Source organism: Micropterus dolomieu, linkage group LG21 (assembly GCF_021292245.1).
Source record: "Micropterus dolomieu isolate WLL.071019.BEF.003 ecotype Adirondacks linkage group LG21, ASM2129224v1, whole genome shotgun sequence".
Lineage (NCBI taxonomy): Eukaryota > Metazoa > Chordata > Actinopteri > Centrarchiformes > Centrarchidae > Micropterus > Micropterus dolomieu.
Window position 1 is genome coordinate 30,039,639 of NC_060170.1, and position 22,932 is coordinate 30,062,570.

A 22,932-nucleotide genomic window follows, 5' to 3' on the forward strand; every position below is an offset into this window, starting at 1 on the left:
TACTCTTCTGCCGTTCTGGCACCACATAGGAAATGAGTCTAGTGACAATATTTTCATTAGATAAACAAAATCCTGAAATTTTCCACCTAAGACACAATTGGAGGTTTGTGATTCATTTTCTCTCTTAACTATTAGCTTCTCTCGCCTAACTCATGAAAAACATACGGAGCTTGGTTTGTTATTTGGGGTAATTTAAAAAAAGATTCACACCAGCTGCCTCATAAAATCACAGCATGACCTAAGACAGTAGCTGAAGAGTAAGCAACAAGGGTGTATATCCCACCATCACTTCATCACACTAAAGCAGTCAGGGAGTGACTCATACAAACCATGCAACACTTTTATTTTGAAATGTCCATTGTTTTGAATTTACTGTACTTGTAATTGCCATTCCCAGTTGTCATTTCTCAACATTACATTTACAACAGAACAATATTACATTTTTTATACAAACCAAGCCCAATTAATTGTTGCTTTGTAGGGCCAAAGACACTCAGACGTTTGTGGGTTCAGTACAGTCTAGATTTCTTCTCATGATTTCACAGAGTTCACAGGAGTTCACAGCGAGTCCCCAGTGGGAGCAGGGGGGAGCTTTTGGGTGTTTTCATTGGGCATTTTCCATGGTGTGTGGTTAATTGTTAAGGGAGACTTTTAACCAGCGTCTGACACATATTCTTTGGGCCTTGAGGGCTTGTGCATAATCAAATGACGGACTATGCTGTGGTTTTGACCATAGAGAGGGGTCACAGCCAAACATCCAAGCATGTCCTCACAGCAGTGCATTGCTTTATTGCGTCAGTCAGCAGCACAAAACACTGCAATGGCATGAGGCATTGTTTGCATGCTACATGTAGTAACAGTGATTTACTGTCACTTTATTGATCCAAGAGTAGGAAGCTATTTTTCTAAAATACCACAAGTGATGCAATATAGACAGTTTTATGACCAAGTTAACCACAATTCAAAGGAAGCTTCAGGTACAGTCCATTTAAATCTATTCCTCTTAGAAAGAAATTACCATTTGAACCTCTCTGTAGACAGGTACATGTAAACATATTGCCACAACTTTGTAGTTTTTTGCACCCCCTACCTCTGATCCTGTGCTGAGAAAAAGATGGTGTAGGATTCACCTCTCAGCACCCAGGCCTTGCGGATAGAGCCCTGGATAGGGCTCAGTAATCCCCACCACTATTGGAGCCCATCTGTTTTGGTTTTCATTTTTCAGCATTATTAGTGCTTATTGGTACATGGTCTAGGAATGTAGCCAGGGTGTTTGAAGTCAAAGAGGAGGTGATGCCAGGGGCATTAGTTGAAGGAATGATGACCTTAAGGTCTAACAAAAGCCAGCACTCCTAACCTCCAGGAGCCTCTCCCTTGATGTTGGAATCCAAGTCCTGCACTCTCTCTCCTGCCTCGGACGCCCTGGCCTCTGCATTTTGCCATTTCATATGGCAATTGAGAAAATTCACTGGCATGAGATTTTCTGGTATGGTGGTGTACTAAAAACTCTGTCTAAATATTTCTAACAAAAACTTATGTGGCAAGAACATAAAACCCACTTTTATATTAGGTCCGTTGATAAGTTTTATCAAACATTATATATATATTCTGCCTCCCATTGCCTATATGACATTGTGCAATTGTTTTTGCAGCAAGGGCAATAAAATAAATAAGAATCTACAGCCATATTAGCATTTCTGCAAGGCTTTAGGCGCAGGGGTGCTTTGAGCTAAATGTTAATGTCAGCATGTTAACATACACACAGTGACTATGTTAACAAGTTGATATTTAGTTTGTTTAATGTTTACCATGTTCACCATCTTAGCTAACTGTTAGCATGCTAATAGGAGTGTCATTAGTTTAGCAGGGATTTGAACAAAGTATAATTTTGTCCTGAGGATGGCGCTAGATGTACTGAAGGAATCACCAAAGGGAGTATGATTCATCCTGAGGGGGACAAGAATGTCTGTGGCAAATTTTCTGACAATCTATCCAGTAGTTGTCGAGACATTTCACTCAAAACCACAAACGCCAACCTCACAGTGGTGCTGGAGGAAAAATCAGGGATCACCAAAGTCATTAGGAATACATCCTCCCTCTGGGAACCATGAATGTCTGTGCAAAATTTTGTGCCAATCCATCAGGTAGATGTGGAGATATTTCATAGGATACGTAAAAACAGGAAAAGTAATTAGGAATCATCCTCTGAGGATCGTGAATGTCTGTGCAAAATATCACAGAAATCCATTCAATAGTTCTCAAGATATTTCAGTCTGGGCCAGAATGGTGGGCTGAGACAAACATTGTCATCCCTGGGGGGGGAAATCTACGAAGTAGTCAGGATGATGTTTATGGATCAGTCCTTGTTTCAGAACACACAGTAATATAAGGCCCTCAAAGAAATTAAAGTTCAAGAAAACATTCTAATTGTCCACAAAGTGAATTTTGCTTTTATAATGAGTGTATCAGCTCCAGGCTGTGCAGTGGTGTAATAATGCAGATTAGAATCATCATTGTGTCCTTTAGCTCTAGCAGAGGATAGTTTATGCTCCCATACACATGTAATTTTGGCCTTCTCCTTTAATAAGGACTTAATGACAACATAGATCAATCAAATTTTACTCATTTGATAATTATATCTACATTATATATAGATATGTTTTATACTTCATGACATGCACTGCAAACTGATACCTGTTTCTAATTATTCCTTGACTCAAGTTCCCTTGTGGCAAATAGACAACACCTGCATTGACAAAGCAAACTTTTGTTTGTCAGTGTGATGCATGGATGTGCATTTCTCAAACCAGAGCAGAGAATTCAATCTGTCACTGAGGCAGATAAAGGCAGCAATCATATTAACCACAAGAGTTGGAAGAGAGTGCGCAGAGCAGTTCGGGTTACTCAGCAATTTAATCGTGTCAATAAAGATACCCTTTTACGTGTGTTACTCTTCCTCTCCTAAACATGTTTGCATCTAAAAGAGAAATGTTATCAGTGTAATCTAAAAGCCTGTTAAAGTTCACAGTAACAATTTTTTTTCTATCTAACTTAAAGAGGAGAGGAGGCAGTCTCTTCTGGCTCACACACGACTTTGGGCAGAGTTGCTGTTCACAGCAGCTCCTACAAACATTGCCCCTGGACGTGGGGTACGGTGCAGGACAAGGTGAGCCCTGATCCGTATATTTAAGCCCTGGATGTTTCGACAGAACTCACCTGTGAGGCTGATAAATCACTCACAGTGTATACTCAAGAGTTCAGCGTGGACAGTAAATCTGAAAGTCAACAGCCAGTGAGGGCTTAACCAAACTTTTAGGAATTCTGCATTTGGCACATTTCCTGTCATGTATGCCTTATTTATTATATACCCTAATGACTCCTTTCTGGAGACCATCAACAACTTATAAGACATACATTTGGTCTGAAAATAAAGCTTGACCTCTGTCCTTTAGGTACCAAGTTATAAAAGAAGTCTGCTTTGTCATTTTGTTTGTTTGTATAAATTAGATCCAATTGAGTGATTCCCAAAGATCTTTACAAAACTGTAAATCAGTATCTAGTGAGTGCTACACTGGCTATTGTACAGAGATCATCTAATGACCACTGGGCCACATATGACCTCCAGCATGACCCGCTCTAACTTGATAATCAGTGTTTTCAGAAGACAGAGGTCGGTGCTACTGTGCCCCGATGTGACCTTTTTCAATATAGCAAGAACCAACATGATTATCAGTTCATCATGACAATTATAATCCATAATGTTACATATGAAAATCGTTTGTCAGTTGTGTCTTTCTGTCCAGACCCCCCCCCCAGAGACGCAGCTCCTTCTAATAGAGCTTTGATTTGGAGTGCATTGATTAGCCTCATGCTCTCCTCCAGTTAACAGAAGACAATCTTCCTTTGTGCACCGCCCGGCCTATGGTTTGTTTTTGACAGTTTTATTATAGGGACTAAAACGGCCCAAATAAACCACAGATGAACAGGCTCCTCTCTCTAGCTTTTCAAAAGGTTAGTAAATTTCACCATATGGATTTTTTTGGTGTCTCTCCCAAATGTCATGGCTTAATTATTAACTGTGGGGCCATTTTAGAGAGAGATTTGCACTTTTACAATATTGTTGTGCCTGGTGAGGTTAAGTGTTGAAAGTGCAAGGAAGGCCATTGTCCTTCCTTTGTGTTTAATGAAGATGGATTTAGAGATGAAATGTTGGGTGTAATAAAGACAGCGTGACCTTTAAGGCCTTGCCACAAGTAGAAAAACACGCTGATGGTTTGAACAGACATATAATGTGCTTAAAGATTTTTTAAAACTGCAAACAGGTTTTCACTGATTGTTACTTTATCTGAATGACATATATATATATATATATATATAAAATATTTGCTGTCCGACTTTGGTGTAATTGTTCAGTGAGAGTATTTTTCGCCCTCTTCAATAGATCAAGATTATGAGCTTTAACTCAAGATTATAACCTGTCACGAACACCAAAGGTCGTGACCTCCCAGTGTGGCCGTTATGAGTAAATATTGATTACACTACAGTCAGTCAGCTAAGTGGAGCCGCCAGAGAACACAGAACACAGCCATGTACTGTGGTGTTTTTTGAAAGGAGTAATATCTGGCCTAATCCCAGCCTCAGCTCTGCCCTCGCCCCAGTCGGTGCACTTCTCTCTGCTGTGCATATCAGCATGTGCAGCTCTGCACTTGGCTTAGGTTTCTCAGAGCTCCTGCTTGGTGCAGTGAGACCTTCGCGGCGGTACATCTGAATAGGCTCCTGAAACTTAAAGTTCTCGTGCTCAGGCTTCCTCAGTGCACTGACTGTCTGACTCCCAAGATGGTATGGCAGTATCTGAATTCACATGTTCCTCACCCCCACCTTCATACATGTCATCAGGCTCGCCGTGCCCACCTCAATGAAAGCTCACTGTTGACTTCCTCTGCTGACAAGTGAGATGTGACCAGCTCCATGGCGTTGAGCTGAGCAGGCCCTGGAACTAGAATAAGTAAAACTCTGTTATGAAATATTTTACATTGCCAAATTCATCTTGTAGCCTATACTGTGGCTTTTTGAATTAAATAGTCTCTTTTTGAGAGGAGGTAGTGATGTTCGATTCATATGCCACAGAGATTCCTGTATGAGCTAATGACTGTGTTTTAAACAAATAGTTCCAAATTATGTAAATAGGCTTGTTTGTTTTCTTGCTGAGACTTAAATGAGAAGACTGACACTCTTGGGTCTGTGTGGTAAATTAAAGGCTACCACCAGCAGCCAGTCAGCTTAGCTTAGCATAAAGAGTGGCAAAAGTGGGAAACAGTTAACTTGCCTCCTCCCAGTACCTCACTTATTAACACATCACATATTGTTTGTTAAACCTGAATAAAATCTAAAGTATAATAATGAGAAGTTGCAGTTTTATGGGATACTGAGATGCCAGACAGTCAGCAGAGACTTCAGGCATTGGAAGTTGTATTTTGCTACCTTCGGACGTGGCTATGCTAGCTGTTTCCTACTTTTCCTCTCTTTGTGCTAAACTAATCTAACCAGCTGCTGGCAGAAGCATTATATTTATTGGACAAATATGATAATGGTATCAAAAATCTTCTCATCTAATTCTCTACAAGAAAGCGAACAAGCACATTCCCCAAAATATCACTGCTTTATGATATTGATCTAAATGTCCTTGCGTACAAGATGATAAAATGTTTTAATTATTTATATCAGTCCCAACACAAATTGTGAACCATGCAACCGTGGTGTCAACCTTTAGATTGTCAGAATGGCCTGGATTTTCTTCTTCGGGTGTTTTGGAACTGGAGGCTCAGGAGGAGGCAGCAAGCCCTGACAGAGAGCTGCCATTGCACACAGCAGAAACCTACCCACAAACCCTTGCCTGTGGCTTGTCCTTTGAAGGTGCATGTCTCTTCTTGACATTTCTTCTCAACTTGCCTTGGGAACGTTGGATTCCATCCACTTTGGTCACAGTTTGTGTTCAAACTGTCTGGGATGATGCAGGAGATATAAACCACTTCAATGTCATTCGAGCGAGGTATACAGTCATTAATCCTCAAAGTAAATATTAACCATTCACAAAAAAGTCAGGCTTCCCCAAGTTCTGATGTCTTCAGGTGAGGTTCAAAGTGCTATAATTCAAAGTCTTTCCAATCCATACTGGAAAATATAGATGACACAATACAAAACACTAGTAAGTTTTTATTTATTCATGCCTTTTGCAGAATGGCACACCATCCTTTTATATTCTCTCTTGTATGCCGTATGCCTGAGCAAACAGATACACACCAGAGCTGACGGGGAACATGGCATATTTGTGTCACTCCAGCAATTGGAACAGAACAACATTAATAGACCATGCGGGTTGTAATACAATTAAAACATAAATATGCAAAGTACACAGGGGTTGCAGCGACAGGTGCCAGCCATCTTTAGTGTTTGCGACAAAGATCCTCCAGCAAATGGCATCACGGTGATCAGACTGGATTAAAAAGTGATGTCTGGGAGCTTGAATTTCAGCACGACTTCAGCCGAAAGCTATCTAAAACAGTTAATGACCTCAGCAGGAGGAGCCCTGGTCTAAAAACAATAAAGTAACCTGATGCAGACATGTAGAAGAACTTGCGTGTCTAGATGCATAAGTATTTTGTAAACTGTCAGAACTGAGCTATGTTGTCATGAAAAGAGAGTTCCTATTTTTTATACTGGATGGCAAAACTGGACATACACATCCAAGACATCTTCCTTCTCTGTCTTCTCACAAATCAAATTAGTTAATGATCGTTGTCTGTCCTTTGTCATATTTCTTTGATATGAAGGGAGGTGCAAACAAAACATGTCTGCATGTCTGAACAGAAAGCTTTGTTTGCTCCGAGGCAACTGCAACAGAAAGCCCGACGAGTTCCCCACAGTGAAAGCTGACAGAGTCCTGTCTGTTGCACTGATTCTGGCCTTCTGACATGTTCCGTCTTCTTGCAAGGCATTCCCTTTCTCTTTCATCAGGTTCATTCTTGGCGGTCTTGTCTTCAATTTGGCTGATTGAGTGGACGGTTCCAGTCGCCGCCTGGCAATTTCTGCAGATGTGCACAAATTGTCAGTCAAGAAGTGACTATTCAATAATATAGCCTTTACAGCCTATGCCCAAAAACCTGTAGGCCATTACAGGGCAATTACTAGTGAAATCCTTGTCTGGACAAGTGGAGGGAAACTAATGTGTTACTGTGACGAAAGGTTCTCATTGTGAGGGTTGCAGCAAGAGCTGAAGAGGAGAGATAGGATCAATTGCAAATTAAGCTAGTTGCTGTGAGAGTAGGGAGTGTGTTGCTACACCATATAGTTCTCATCATTAAAAAATAGAACGTTGTTGTACCAATGAACATGGCTCATAGATTTGTTTTACATGCTTTGGATTTTAGTTTCACTGATGAAAGTGTTCGAGAATAAAGATTTACACAGTAGCTCACACATATTTAAGGTTGGTGAGGAAGCATTTAGCCTTATGTTGACAGCTGCTGACAGCTGGAGCTAACAGTGGAATTATAAATCAGATCATTATAATTGATTTTAAAAAACTGAAAATGACAACCAATCTTACTGTACTATATAATTATTGCAGTGTAGATTTGACAAATTGAGGTAAACTTGGATTTAATCACTGTGTTGCATTATAATGTACAGTAGACAGTTTTTCATTGTAAAAATTTGCCGTCTAGACAACCTCATTGCTGCCACTGTTTCTGACAAGCTAAATTCTACACTTCCACATCTGTCTTTATTTTCCTATGGGTTTTACATGTCAGTCACAATGTGGTTTCCAAAATTTGCTGGGTGTTTCTCAATGTACCCACACAAATCTTTCCAACTTCAATAATACATTAACTTTCATATTCTTTCTGTGGTTACCCATATGTACTTTAGCCTTATTTTTTCAGTAAATATCTAAATACACAAATATGCGTTCTTCTTTGTGCTTTTATTTTTTTTAACCATAAATTACACTGACAAGAAACCAGTGAAAAGCTTATGATCAACTAATAATGGAATTACTTTAAAGCTTTAAAACACAGCCTGTTTCCAATCTGGAACAATCACTGTTGATAAAAATGAACAGTGTTGCCCAAAAGACTGTCTCAAAGCTAAATGATCATGACATTATAGTATGTTCGCATTCACTCCTCTTTTGAGTGAAGCTGACTTTTTCTTTCAGGGTGTGTGGGGGGGGGGAGTCTTGGATTAATTAAGCTGAGGAACTCCCAGTTTGGGGAGCTTAGCATGTGCAGGGTGATGTTTTCTTCAGAGTCTTTTCCACAGGGATAGGTTTGCACTCATCTTTGATAGTTAACCCCATGTGACCCTTCCCTAGAGCCAGTCCCACTCCCACCTCACTGCTCCTGCTTCTCATTAGAGCCTGTCCACTAGTATGACTGGGTCTAAGTAGGCCACCACCCAGGCCACTAACGCACTGGTCCCACCAAAAAACATAAAATACTCTGAGTGCATGTCTGTGTGACTTTCCAAGCCAGTTTATCAGGGATTCAGATGTCTGCGTTTAATCCAGATATGAAAAAATCCGAATTTACATGCATCCGTTCTCAATTCCACTAACTTAACAGATTGATTTGGTATGTGGCAGCATTAGAGTGCTGAGTTAATGTTATACTGCTTTCATATGAAAATATCCATTTGTAAATTCAATGGACCAAGCAGAGCTGTTTTGAATTTATAGGGTCAAATTTCCTACATTACATTAAGCATCACATGGACACACAAACACACATTGTCTTTACAACACAATATGCAGTATCTGTTACTTCTAATTCAAGAGATCAAAACAAGTTTTTTCTAGTGTTCTCAAAGCACAATATATATTAAAAACATGCAAATACATTCATCTAAAATGTCTTCCACCAAAAATCTGTATTAGCTGATCGCACCACATGAGATAAGCTGTTTTGATGAACATTTTTTACAGCAGAGGCGACAGGGTTGAAATTGCAGCTGAGTCATTACCCTGTATCATTGCTATCTCAGTGTATGATGAGATGTGAATTTGTCTGACTTCCCCGGGGCAGCACAAAGGGCTGAATTCAAAGCGGGGCACCAGGGGCCAAGCTGGCGGCAGGCCCAGCTGAGGAGCACCAGCCAGCCACCACCTGCATACTGCTGCTCGCCCAGTCTCCCTGGATATGAACCCCCACCCTCCCTCCCCTACTTCAACTACCACCCCCTCTCACCCCGTCAACCCCCATGCTCTGACAAGCCTCATCTGCATCCCAGTCATATCCTACTCCCACTCCTAATATCTCCCCGGTCCATCTGATCTGTCCATCACACAGCCTAAATTCTATTTGACGGCAACACTATGGCCTCAGCTGTGAACACTCTTTTCATTCTGACACCGAGCTGTTGCCGAGCTGATTTTCAGATCCTGCAGTGACAATGACTTGTGCTATCATTCATCTCCCCTCAGATTGTGATTTAAACATTTATTTTCACACATCAAATTTTAGTGTCCCCTTGATTATTTGGTACCGGTGGCTCATTTTGCTTTTTTTGTTTCATTTCTGTTCGTATAATTTGTTAAAGACTCTGTTTGTGGATAAAAGCTCCAAACACCACCCCTGTCCGTTTCTTTTAACTCAATAAAACTTTAAAGTTTAGAAATGTCAAAGTGCTTATAACTGTTCCAAAAATGTATCTTACAGATGTTGTCATGTCAAAACAGCAATTATTTATTGAAAAAAAAAAATTTGTATAATTTTGAATGTGGTTTATTTGATCCGTTTTCTCAACGATATCCAATCTCACCCAAGCATTTTACTTAACAAACTTAAGGTGTGGTATGAAAGAAAGCCTGGCTTCTAGCTCAACAAAGTTGTTTCATTCAAATGACGGCAGCTATCTTGTGACAAAGTGAACTTTGACACGTATTTCAGCCGCTGAATTAGTATAAATGTTTTAAAAAATATCCAAGCTGAGAATCTGAGTTATCAATAAGGGTTTGATTATTTGCCTTTAACCTTCCTTGACTTCAGCCTCCATCAGCTGAAGTGTTTCTCTCTGGCTTGACAGTCACAAGTGTGTTTCTCTCTTAGTTCAATACTGCCCCCTGGAAAATAGTTTGTGTACTGCTGCCAGCAAAGCTGGATCAGAGTGTATAAAGATGGCAGCCCCCTGGACCGATCATTTAGTCATCCCATCTGCCTCCAGTGCCGTTCTGGACAGGCAATGTTAGTATTTTAAATTTGGACATTTTGACAATGATGTCGGCTGTTAGACTACACATGTAAAGCCAGAAAAAATAGCCATGTGTTTATTGTAAGGATTTTTTTTAATAACTGCAAGGATGATATCATTATTATTAGCATACTTGCAAACAACAAAGAGTCTCTTCATCCACTCTGTTTTTCTGTTAGAGTCAACTGCAGTTGAAATGTTCACCTTTATTATGATCACTGTTTGCAATTCATTTCCCGTCAAACTCAGATGTCACAGCCCACATGACCCTTGCCCTTGAGCAAAAACAATATCAAAACACTGAGCTGGGAGGACAACGGAGCCAGACAGGGAACACTGGGATGCCAGTGCCAGACAATAAGTGGACGAAACGAAGGATGGTAGAAATTCTCCTCCCAGCTGTAGACCTTGTCGGATCCCTATCCCGAATTCCTGAGTTGTCTGGAGGAGCCCTCGGGGCTGGCAGAAAGGCAGGGTGCGTTGTGGGAGTCTGTCCTGTTTCTGTAAGCCCAAGCAGGGGGTCAGAAGGCGAGTGGGGGGGAGTTGTTTGATAACGCTGCATTTTTGACCCCCTCACGCTCCTGTTGTCTCTGCCTCAGAGTCTGATTCACACAGAGGCATCGGCAGACCAAGACTAATTCACAGGCTTGTTGTGGGCAACAGTGTATGACACCGTGCATCAGCTGGACTAATGGGAGAGTTCACAAAAGGTTAAAGGGTTAGTGTGCTTTACTACTGCTCTAACCTTGATCACCAAAATAATTATGAGAGAGGGAGGGGCAGAGAACATGCCTGAGGCTATGAATGTGGCAGAGTAGAAGAGCTCAGTATTTGTTTATATGTGTGGATGGCGTGGGTGTGTGCACTGCAGTCAGAACACAAGCAACACCCAACCACGCCACTTAAATATTTAATCCATTAACCCTGATCATACTGAGGAGAATGTAATATAATGTTACAATAATGTCATGACATATCCAGGTGCAACTTTTTTCCAACTGGGACTAGTTAGAAAACAAACAGCATAATGACACACAGTGACACCGCATTTGGCGTTGGAATAATCTGTGGCTCTGCTGAGTCACTAAATGAAACAAAGCAGAATTTAAATCACTGAGCGTTCACAGATGTGTGGAGTTTTTCTTGCAAGTGAACGGAATAGCTCAGATGGAAACCAAATCCCGTGCATTGCTGCTTCAGCAGAAATATCAAACAACTGGAAGGAACTCGTCAAACCTTGGCAATTGTTCTTTGTCTTTGAAGTTCTATAAACTCCTGTATTATAATAAATACATAGTTGTAGCGAAGGAGTGATTGGAATGAATTGTGGAAGTATAATGCATGGTAAGAATCTAACTCACAGACGTGGAGATCTAGCATTCACATTCTTGAGGGGAGACAGTGAAGAGAAAGAAAAACTCCATGTTGCTCCCAATCTGTTTGAGGCTGTCACACTGCATGAAAGTTGACATGTCATATCATGTGTGTTCATCAACATGCCGCAGTTCTCCGCGGAGTGCAGACCGCAGTTCTCTGTGCAGCACCAAGTTCAGCCTCCGAGGGGGCGGTTCTGGAGGCGATCCATTATCAGTAATGGGTCGGGGTCACACAATGGGGGCACTTTGTCAGATCTGTTGGGGATGCACTGCGGTAGGCAGAGGGGTTGCTTTGATCTTGGTGCGTATGTTCACCGGAGTGTGCCATGTCTGAAAACTGATCCGCTCTCTGACATTTCCCTCCCATAACCATCTCAGGATCTATATCTCCTCTCAGAAAAAAATAAATCACATAGAAAGAAAAAGACGAATTTTGCCCAGAATTGACTGTGACTCAGGAGCTAAATTAAAAACCTCTGCTAACAACCGATGCAGATAATATTTGTCTTTGCTATTGTCTCCCCACTGGATCAAAGATAAATGGGCTGTTAGCAGTTGGTGTGTGTGTGTACGGGTGTGTGTGTGTGTGTGCATGCAAGTGTGCATCTGTGTGTCTCAGATAGGAGCCTGGACAGCCCAGTGTTTGTAGTTTTTGTGGTCCTGAGGGCCCCTGGTGGGTGTGCTCACTTTAAAGGGCCCAGTGAACTGTGAGGACTTGAGACATGAGACTGTGCCGCCCAACTGGCCCCAGGACACGGGTTCACTCGGAGAATGTGAGCTGAGCAGGGGAACTGGGCCGAGACGGGCTCCCACAAACCTCCACGCCATTCCTCAAGACAGCTATGCCAAGACTCAGCTCTCGCTTGTCAGAAACTCTGCCTTGCCATGGTTGCTTGTTGGGATCTGATTAACATCTAAATCCACCATCTTTGTCACAATTGCTGTGTTTTAAAGCTGGTTCCTTCATACTTTAGGTGCACATTTAAAATCAGCCAAATCTTTCATGACTCAGTAGCTACTGTATTCAACTGTAAAGAACATTCACTACAAAACCTTTATGTTAGCTTGTATGTTGGTAAAGATTCACAGTCACATTTCATTGAATATTTAGAGGTCCTAAATTAAAGCTATGCCAACTTGTTGTTTGGTATTTGAAGTATATGTGTGGTGACAGTCTATATTTTTCTTATTGTCAAGAAAATCTCATGAAATGACTGTAACCAACAATGAACTGATCTGAGTAACACATATTCTACATATAGTCAAAGCCTGAAATAGCTTGCTCTTCTGTGCCATAGACGTCCATTGTTTCAAAAACTATTGCAAATATATCAATCAGCCACGCTGTTGCACTGGGTGACATGTTCCTTCTTTAAATGGACATGATTCATTTAGTTTATTTGAGTCAATTCTACACATCCTAAATATGTATTATTCCGCAGCTAAAAATAGTTCCCAGCAAATGCACTTTTAACTGCTGTTTGAGATATAGTTGCTAAAATCTTCAGTGCTTAGCTGCTTTAGGAAATTACTTTTTGTTAAACATCAAAAAAATACTTGTTCTGTTCTGCTTTCAAGATTCACGTCTTCAGTGGGAACCATTGGACTCAGGGTTGACAGCCACAGACAGAGTAGAATTTGGAAAGTAATAAGAGACAGAGGAATGCGTTGTTGGTTTTGGTCTTTTAATGGGATTTGTTGACAATAACAAAAATATAGAATATCGCCAGACCTAACCTTAAAGAATGATGAAGACTGAAATTCGTGGCACACCTGAAGACCAAACAGAAATTCTACTTGAAATTCTAGTTACATAAGCTGGATAAATAAAATAAATTGTTTCTGCTTCTTTTAACCATAATGTGTTATTTCTTTTGAAGATGGAATGTACCCTCTAATGGCTATAAAACATGTAGTGATAAGTGTCAGACAGGTATGGCATTATGAGACGTTTATTTTACAGACAACATTTCCATTCAGAACTGTTTTAAAAAAAACCAGAACTAAGTGAGCTTATGGTGCCACGCTGACATTTGTACTTATTCAATGGGTGTGTTCCAATCACAATTTAAAACATATTTTTTATGTAAAATATTCCCCTTCACAGCACACATCACCACATGGCTATCAATCTTTTATTCTGTGAAAACTGCCAGCAATTCTTTTGTCTTAATGATACCAAAATAATATATGTATTTTCCCCTTTTTAAACTTCTAAAACAGGCTGTACTGTATGTCTGATTTATTTTTAGCCATGGAGATAGTTAGAGGAAGCCCTTATAGATTGCACCCTCCCAGGAGAGAAAAATAGAGACTGTAGAAGTAAAGCAAACCCCAGCTGAGTGTCGATATCAGGTTATGATGTTTGCTGTTTTAACATGAGCCTCTTTTCTCTTTTCTCCTGTTGTTTCTTCTCTTCTTCAAGGGTAGACAGGCAGACAGAGCCTGGGGGCTGTGTCTCCCCAGCTGGGATCTTAGGTTAAGCTCCAAAGAGAAAAATACCACCGTTGTTGACTTTTTTGGTGCATTTCCTTCATTACAACTCTATTTTACATTATCCACTGGACAGTTCCCATCACATGGTTTTGTTGTTGTAATTTGGAGTGAGGTTCCATTCACTTAAGCAATTTTCTTTGACAGCAGTTCATTCTAAGGTCGGAGGTTGTAAAAACACTGTCATTGCTAGCTGCTGAGCTGTGCCCAGTTAGTGTCATGTAAAGATATAAAGATATTGAGTGAGAAGATGCAAACTGTAACAAAGCAGACACCGATCAATGATGAATTATGGCTTTGAATATTCAATCTATGATCTCAGGGACTCTATAATCTAATCTCTACAGCACTTGGAGACAATGACTGAAAAAAAACAACACCAGCATTTTCTTTTATGTTCACAGAGCAGCATTCAGGTTGTGCTCTTGGTAGGGTCTGACGGATGTCAATTAAAGGGCTATTTAAATATTTAAGCAACAAAGTTTGCAAGTTGTCCCTTGGGTGCAGTTATTGGGGAGGGGGGTAATGCAGCCTCAGCTCTCCAAGGAGCAGATGAATGCCAGGCAGGCAGTGTGGATAGTTGGGAGGCATCACGGCTAGGGTTACAGTGTGAATTAAAGCTGACACTAAGAAGCGCTCCTCACAATGACCTGCAGAAAACAGCAGACAAAAGAGCCTATTTTAAAGCAGGACAAAGGGGAGGTTAGAGGAGATACCTGAGCCCGAGCTGGCCTAGTCAGCGTGTCTGTGGAAGGACGAATGGCTGGTGCCACGGGACCACCGCAGCTAGACCCAGCAGGAGAAGAAACACACTGGAAAGCACATTCCTGCACAGCCATAACACCAGAAGAGACACATGACACACACACACACCCACACACACACACACACACACACACACACACACATATGCATACACACAAGAATATCCTGAGCGCACACAGTAATTTGTAAGACATCATTTTTGGTATTATTTTCAGTGTTGTCAGTGGTGTGACTGGTGGTGTTCTGAGTTTGTGGTCTCACACACACACACACACACACACACACACAAACACTCATACGGTACATGATTTCATAACAGTTCAAAACAGAGAGAGATTGTCAGCAATCTGTTATGCTCCCTGGAGGACTTTGTCATCTGAAAAGCATATTTAACCTTTCAGAGCTTTTCAGAAATGTAATTTTCCCTGCAGCAAAACTTACTCAATCATTACTATTGACACTTTGTGATGAAATTTACATTACCAAAAAGTACTTCTGAGAGCGCACCAGCTCTCTCATAGCAACCCCACCCCCCCACCGCAAACTCTCCCTATGAATGCTTGTGAATTCCACAAGAGTTTGCGCTATCGCCCTTCATCTGCTGTCACCATGGTCCTCAGCATGCTTTCACCTCCATCCTAATCCCCCACTTCATCTGAAAGTCAGGATGACAGCTCTGGCTCATGTCCCCTCTCTGTGTTTGTGTTCGCTCTTGCGATTTTCAACAGCATCCACCTGTTCTTGGAGTGGGGAGGCCGCAGGTCGACGGGTAGAAGCAGTTGTTGTTATTCCAATCAATTATTTTGTAACAATGGCAAATACATAAAAACATAGCAAATTACCCCCCACCCCCTCAGAACTGAGTTGTCTTAAAAATAAGACAATAGATGTTTTGCTTCTAGCCAAGCAGACAGCATCTTGGTTGAAGTAATTACTTTCTGCAGACATCTCCCAGGGTGCAAAGTGTCCAGAAGACAGCAGCATTCTTAAGCTGCCACTCTGGGGGTCACAGCTCACTCTGGTACCAAACTGGACTGTTCAAAATACCATCTAAAATATTATCTTTGTATTCACTGTGTCACTTTCTCTCTTGAAGTATTCAAATAATGCTCTTGGCACTTTGTGAAACAGAGGAGGAGCTCTAGATGGTTTACAATGAATGCAAAATGCTATCAAGCTAACCACTTGTAGCTTAGTGGGAAGATTTTCTTTCACATTGTGAAAATAACAAGGCCGTGACACAACTTGCCACAACATAGACGGGTAATCAGAGGAAATACGCAACCATGCCAATGGAAACTAAAGGAGTCTCCTCATTTAAATGTGGCAGTAAATTGGATATAAAACAGCAACTTTAGGTGTAAATGAGAACAGTATGGACTGAGTGATGTCAAAAAATGTGAAGTAATTTTTCTTACTTTCCATAGTGGCCCTGAAAAAAACATGTACATTATTGGGCGCTGTGACCATCCGTGCTGTTTGCATTGGTCATAAAAACATCTCTTCCTAACTAGCTGGAGATGTTTTCATCGCCAGTACAAACAGGATGGATGATTACAGCCACCAATAAGTGTTTCAATGTACATAGGGGCATGTGAATATTGTTTTAAGACAGTCTTAAAAAATGGTGAAACTAATCTTTAATCATTGCAAATTTTGTTTTTTAATTTTCACTTCTTTTTTTTATTCAGTCACTGATAATAGTTATATAAAAGTCAGGTTACTTATTCAATATAATTTAACAAGTTACTGGTTTAACTAATAATTTCTTAATGAAATGCATTTTTAATGTAATGAGAAAGTTTGTATTGATACAAGTTTGAATATTGAATGCAAAGCCTGGTAACAGTGCACAGTCAGACAGAGTAGCCCCAGCAGGAAACCAGCAGCTTATATGTCTCCGGTCTCTACTGATTAACATGGATAACTTTGACCCACAGAACGGGTGAGGATTCCTGTCTAATTGAATTACTGTCAGTCTTCTAGCCTCCAAATATTGTCTTGAACTTGTACCCCTCTCTGTTGCCAGAAACTATTTACATTATATATATTGGAGAGTTTTTTTTTCTTTCAACTTAACTGCAATTTACTTTTATGCCCTGGTACAGAGAATGCTTGTTTTACTTCATCAACAACTAGACAATTGGGTTATACATGTTCTTAGACCATAAATCTGAACCATAAAAGATCAAGTCATTTAATATAGTTGTCATGAAATAAACCCCATGTGATAGAGTCCTTCATGTTGCGTACAATGAAAGCACATGCTGATTTTGGGAAAGAAAATCAAAGCAGGTTTGTCTGAAGACACAATCAGTAGGCGTTTAACTTGATTATACAGAAGTGAACAATTGCTGTGTTTTGGCCCTAACATATTCCACTTAAAATACTTTTATATGTATTAAATAAAGCCTAACTCACGAGGGCATACAGAGCTTAAATCTAGATTGAGGACAAAGGATGAAGAAAGTTTGTCTTTGAGTGTGAGTCTCATACTTATGTTAAGGCCAAATTTATGTCACTTATTGCATTGCTCTGGAATGAGGCGCAAAAACTTGGCTGCCAGCTCTGTTCCCCCTCAAGCCCTTCAAAACCCAAAGGCAGGACTTTGCCAATTTGTACATGTTATCCGTTTTGTTTTAGAAAACCAAAGATAAAGACCCCTCAGTAACAAGGGTCCCCAGCGAATAAACAGCTCTGTTCTCACTTGTTAGCATCTAGCAACAGTTCCCTTATATAAAATACATTTGACTTGGACATTCAAGTCACATCGACATGATCATTCTATTAAATATGCATATCTCAAGTGTCCATGTCTGATTCCAAAGTGGACAGTCTAAGATTTATGGTACCATTGACCCTCATTGCTTTGCTGCTTCCTCAAGAGAACCTGCCACAGGCTGCGTGCCAAATGCTTTAAAATTTAAAGAGGTGATGAAGAAACTATCCAGAGGAGACAAAAACACATCAGTTCTGCCACAATAAGACTTTTCTCTTCCTTCCTTCCAGCCTGTTCTTTCCAGTTGATATGTTTTACTCTGAACACTCTTTTCCAGCAATGGCAATGAGCTGACAACTGGCCATTCAAACTTGTGGCTGTTGTTATGTATATGGATGCCTGGAAAAATCAGATAAACCTTTCTCTGTCTCTAGAGGACCTACAATAGATGGTGTAAATCTATGGAAACCTATAGATAGTATATCTCTACATACAATGATGTGCAAATGACCAACACATACCAAGATTGCATACATACATATTGGAACCTCAAAATCATTGAGACTGCCACATAAACAGCTTTGGCTGTTGCCTTTTTTTTAAAAGCTGCAGGAGGATGAAGGAGGCTCAAGGGTGGTGAAGGGAGATTTTTTTTCTCTTCAGGCTTTATGCTGCAAGCTGAACACCTGCATTCATTCCATGCTCTTTGGAGGACTCTGAATTTGACCTCAGCGTAAGAGTAAAAGGGTATCCAACTTCTTCAAAATGTCGAAATACCACATAAATCTATTGTTTCTGACATGTCCTCTCCACAGAGGCTCAGATAAAGAAGCACCTTTCTAAAAGTGGCAAGGCTGACATAGGTTTCTAAGAGCAATGGAGGAAATAAGCACTCCCATATTCTCACAGAAGGTCTCTGATTTGTCCACACTTACTGGTAAACTGATAAAGTACTGTGACAATACCTCTGGAGTGTCTCATAAATGCACTGTATTGACCTTAAAGCATTTGCTGACCACAAACAGAACTTTGAACAGGGGGGCATTTCTCCTGTGGGTAGGAGATGATTTTCTCTGGCAGGCACACAGGATCACTGTCTTGGTACTCTAAGCTGACCTTCCACAGACAGCAGCACCTTCCATTGCCCCAGGCCTTCGGCCTGAAAATCTCTCTCTGCAGGATGGATTGGGTTCCAGGACCCTCTCCTCTCCTGGGACTGACTCAACCTGGGGAACAGGGGGCTTTCGTGGGAGATCACAGGTGCTTATATACAAAATGGCAATTTTCTTCTGCCATAATTCCATGTTACTGCATTACCAGATCTTATCGTGAGGCCAGTATCTCATTCCTGAGGTTTTAGACGTTAATGAAAGATGCTTTGCCTCTGGCCACTGGGGTCTAAATCAACAAGCCTAGGATTCCTGTTGGCCTTTGTAGGGGAATACCAAAAGCAGAGAGCGGACTAAGCTGGGGTCAGAGACAAAGCATGGAGCTGAAGATGGAAATGCTGCGCCCAAAACAAGCTTGTATGCAATCTAGTGCATTGGTTCCCAACCTTTTTGTCAGACTCCCACAGCCCTGTCAGATGTACTCAAGCACCCCTTAAGTGGCACCACCTGTCACGCTCCAAACATGTTAATTTTAACTGGTTTTAAACAGGATTGGTTAGAATAGGCTAGTTTTAATTATATGAAAGTAAATTTCTAAAATGTAACTGCGTTTGTACTACTAACACTTGTAGCCAGAGAAGCTGGATGTGTCTACCATGTATGCATACTTTTAGCCAACCAGTAATTCATTAATTTTAGCTAATAATGTCAACCATGTAGCCTATCCATTATGTTTAGTTATTACTATTATCTACCCATTATTTTTAGCTATCTATCCTTTAGCTAACTACTTGAATGGTTAACTGCTTCTTTTAGTTATTTCACTATTTATCCATTAGCAATCTATTTTAACCATCCAATAGGATACTCGTAGTTACTATTTTCAGCCACTTTTCCATTAGCCTACTTTTAGGTTTGAACTACTTTCCCATTAGCCCGCTTTAGGTTATCTATTTCGACCATTATCTATTACTTATTTAAAACGCTTATTCATTAATTTTGCTCTTTATTTCATCTGTTACTGATCTAGCAAGCACACTAGTAGGGTAAATATATTACCCTCTTTACCAGGTCACACATGGTGATCGCTGCAGTCATATTGCACATTTAGACACAGATAAATATTAAAATGATTATAATAATACAAGAATAATACAAGGAGAATTGGAACATTGGGATGGTTACTCTGTATGCCCTTTGTGTGCCCTGGAATCAGACTAAAACAACCTCAACAATATGTGTTGAGGATATGTAATTTCAGCCACTTAGGATCATTAAAAGGAGATCATATTGAATATCACTTCTAGAGAGGGAAAGAGAAAGCGAGAAAGAAATAAAGAAGAGATTTGTTTGTCAGTCAATTCCGACCCACTCAATCTCCTTAGCCTTGTGAAAAAGGGGGAGAAAAATGGTCGGGGTCAGCTTTCTGTAAATCTTCTGATGAAATGTTGACAAAACAGCCAATTTTCTGTAATTTTGCTGCAGCCGTCTTTCAGCAACTTACTCACTCAGAACCCCTTCATTTCAAACAGCAGCACACTGCGACCTCTGACATGTAGCTCGTCCCTGACTTCTTTGGCCTGGCAGAAAGACAGTAACAGTTGTGCCTTTTAGGTCAGGTGGATGCCGTTTAAGAAGCCAGCCTCATAAAGGACTCCTTTGTCTCTCAAACAGGCTCTCTTGGGCCCCAGTAAAAGGATAAGAAATGTAGTTAATAGCTCAGGAGTGGCCTAATCATCAGCTGCCATTACTGCTCCAATATCAGCAGAGATGACAGACTTATCAATAACAAAGGCCCAGCTGAAGCCTCCACCGCTCTGTCATTTTGATCTTTGCTCCACTAATCAGAGCTTTCATTTGAGCTAAGCACCAGGCAGCACACCTCTCATTCTCTTCATGCTGTGCCAGATATCACTCATCTTTACAAGCCACTCTGTATTCCCTCAACCCCAGGCCACCATTTCCACAAATTGGCTTAATTTCTCAGGCAAATATATGACACATCTGAGAGCTCATTATCCTTGCAATGCAAGTGATTATTGTACTTAACTGCTAAAACTCTCATAGCTTTCGAGGTTTTGTCTTGAATGGCTTTAGTTGGAGTCCAGCTGATTTTTAAAATGAAATGAAGATATGTCAAACTGACTATCATTGTGGTATATAAATATTTCATAAGCTTACGCTGTTTGCTTTAACAGAGCACTTCCAAAAAACAGAAGGATTTTGATCCATGTTGTTTCTCTTGTTTGTCCAATGCAAAGCATGATCTGAAGAGTAAAACATCCACGTGTTGTAAACAACAAGAACACTTATATTAATAAAAGGCTGTCCATCTACACAGATTAGATAACTGCCTTTGTCATTAGCCTCAGAGAACAAATTGCCTATATGCAGAATATTCCATATACTAAAGGGGGTGATGTGTATGCTTTTTAATGTACATAGTTTAATGTCAATATTTCTCTTGTTCATTCTTCCACAAAAAGCTCCTCCATCAAGGAGAAACATGATAGGGCCAAAGAGGTGCTCCCGCACCTGGACGGGCTGGGCCTTTCATTTACAGTCATGGTGAGGATCAGGCACTGACTGACTCAGACACCTGCTATTGGGAAATATGTTCTCCATCAGTGAGCTATAGACTATTTCTGGACAGGAGCACTGGGAGACCATTGTTCTCCCCAGCACTGACAGCCAAGGTATTCTGGGACTCTTGGCACACATAGAAAACAATGTGTTATTCATGTTAAGCTTAAAAATTGGGCTACTTATTTAACATTACCAAACAAACTGCAGTTAGAGTTGTATTTGTTTGCAGCAGAGTTGTTTGGTATCTTTTAATATAATAATAAACAATAAAACTGCAAAAGTTACATATTCTATCTAGGAGGCTCACAAATGATGGGATTTCTTTTAAATAATTGCAATAGATGGAACAAAATCAGAGGAATTGATAGATCAGAATAATTAAGAAACCAATTAGTTTTGTTAGACTTACTAGAGTACATTACCAGAATCACATAAATTTCCTTTTCAGAAGAGGAATAAATACAAATCTTTGATCCATATCTAAGCATAACCAGGCTTAACATAAAACAGTGGAGCTCCTTATTCCCTCAGTTTGATACATGATATGTGTTCTTTAAACAAATCATCTGGTCTCTGCTCCTATACAATCTTATACAGGGGCAGGGGGCTTGGGGATTTTGCAATGTCATCTGGGATTAAAAAGGAGCAGCACATCAGAGCCCCAGGCCACACCACCTGGAGCCCCTATACGATCCCTGGCGCTGCACCACTCAAAACCAGCCCCATTAGCTTACCGCCAAATAATTCCTGGTCAACCAAATGACACTGAGCTAACAAAGCCCCATTTCAGAAAAGATTACAACTTCAACAGGAAACCCTTTGATTATGAGTTTGTTTGAAATGTTATCAATACCATGATCATTCCTGCGGATCAACAAAACCATCTCTAATCACCATACCTTGGCTGTACCTTCAGTTGTGCATCAATCTACTGGGGGGTGGTGGGGGGGAGCAAATCACGGTGGAGAATAGAGGAGTGACTTGTATAACAAGAAGCACGTGCAATGACAAAGCGATTCCTTTCTCTACGTTGATCACCCACCTGCACACAGATTAGGTCAGATATTCACGTGAGCTGCCAACATGTCACTCACACTTGATAAAAAAAAGAAAGAAACACACACAGCACACATTCATTTCATGTTAGTGCTCCTAACAGTAGACAGCAGACAAGAGTTTACCTGTCCCATTTACCAAAACAACAAAGACACCCTAAAAACAATTAGTCAATTAAACACAACACAGTGTTTGCAAGCAGCTTTTATAATATAAGAGTGTAAATAAGATGGTGTGAAATATGGCCATGAACCTCTGGTCAGGGTCACAGTATACACAATTCAATACAATGTGCCATTCACAGACATGAAAGTTAATATTTGTATATATATATATATATACAAAAGATTAAAACTGTATGAAATATATAATATATTAAGTCCGGTTTTTGTGTAAGTTCTTGTAAATTATTATACTTGCAGTGCGCAATTAATGTATTCAAAGCTCTACAGTATGCATAAAAGAGATAAGTACAGTAAACAAATCTCTCTTCTTTGGGTGATGACCAAACATAAAGCTAAATTGAAGTTCTGTTTTCTTAAGATCCTGCATGAGGGCTACCCTTACAGTTATTTCCATG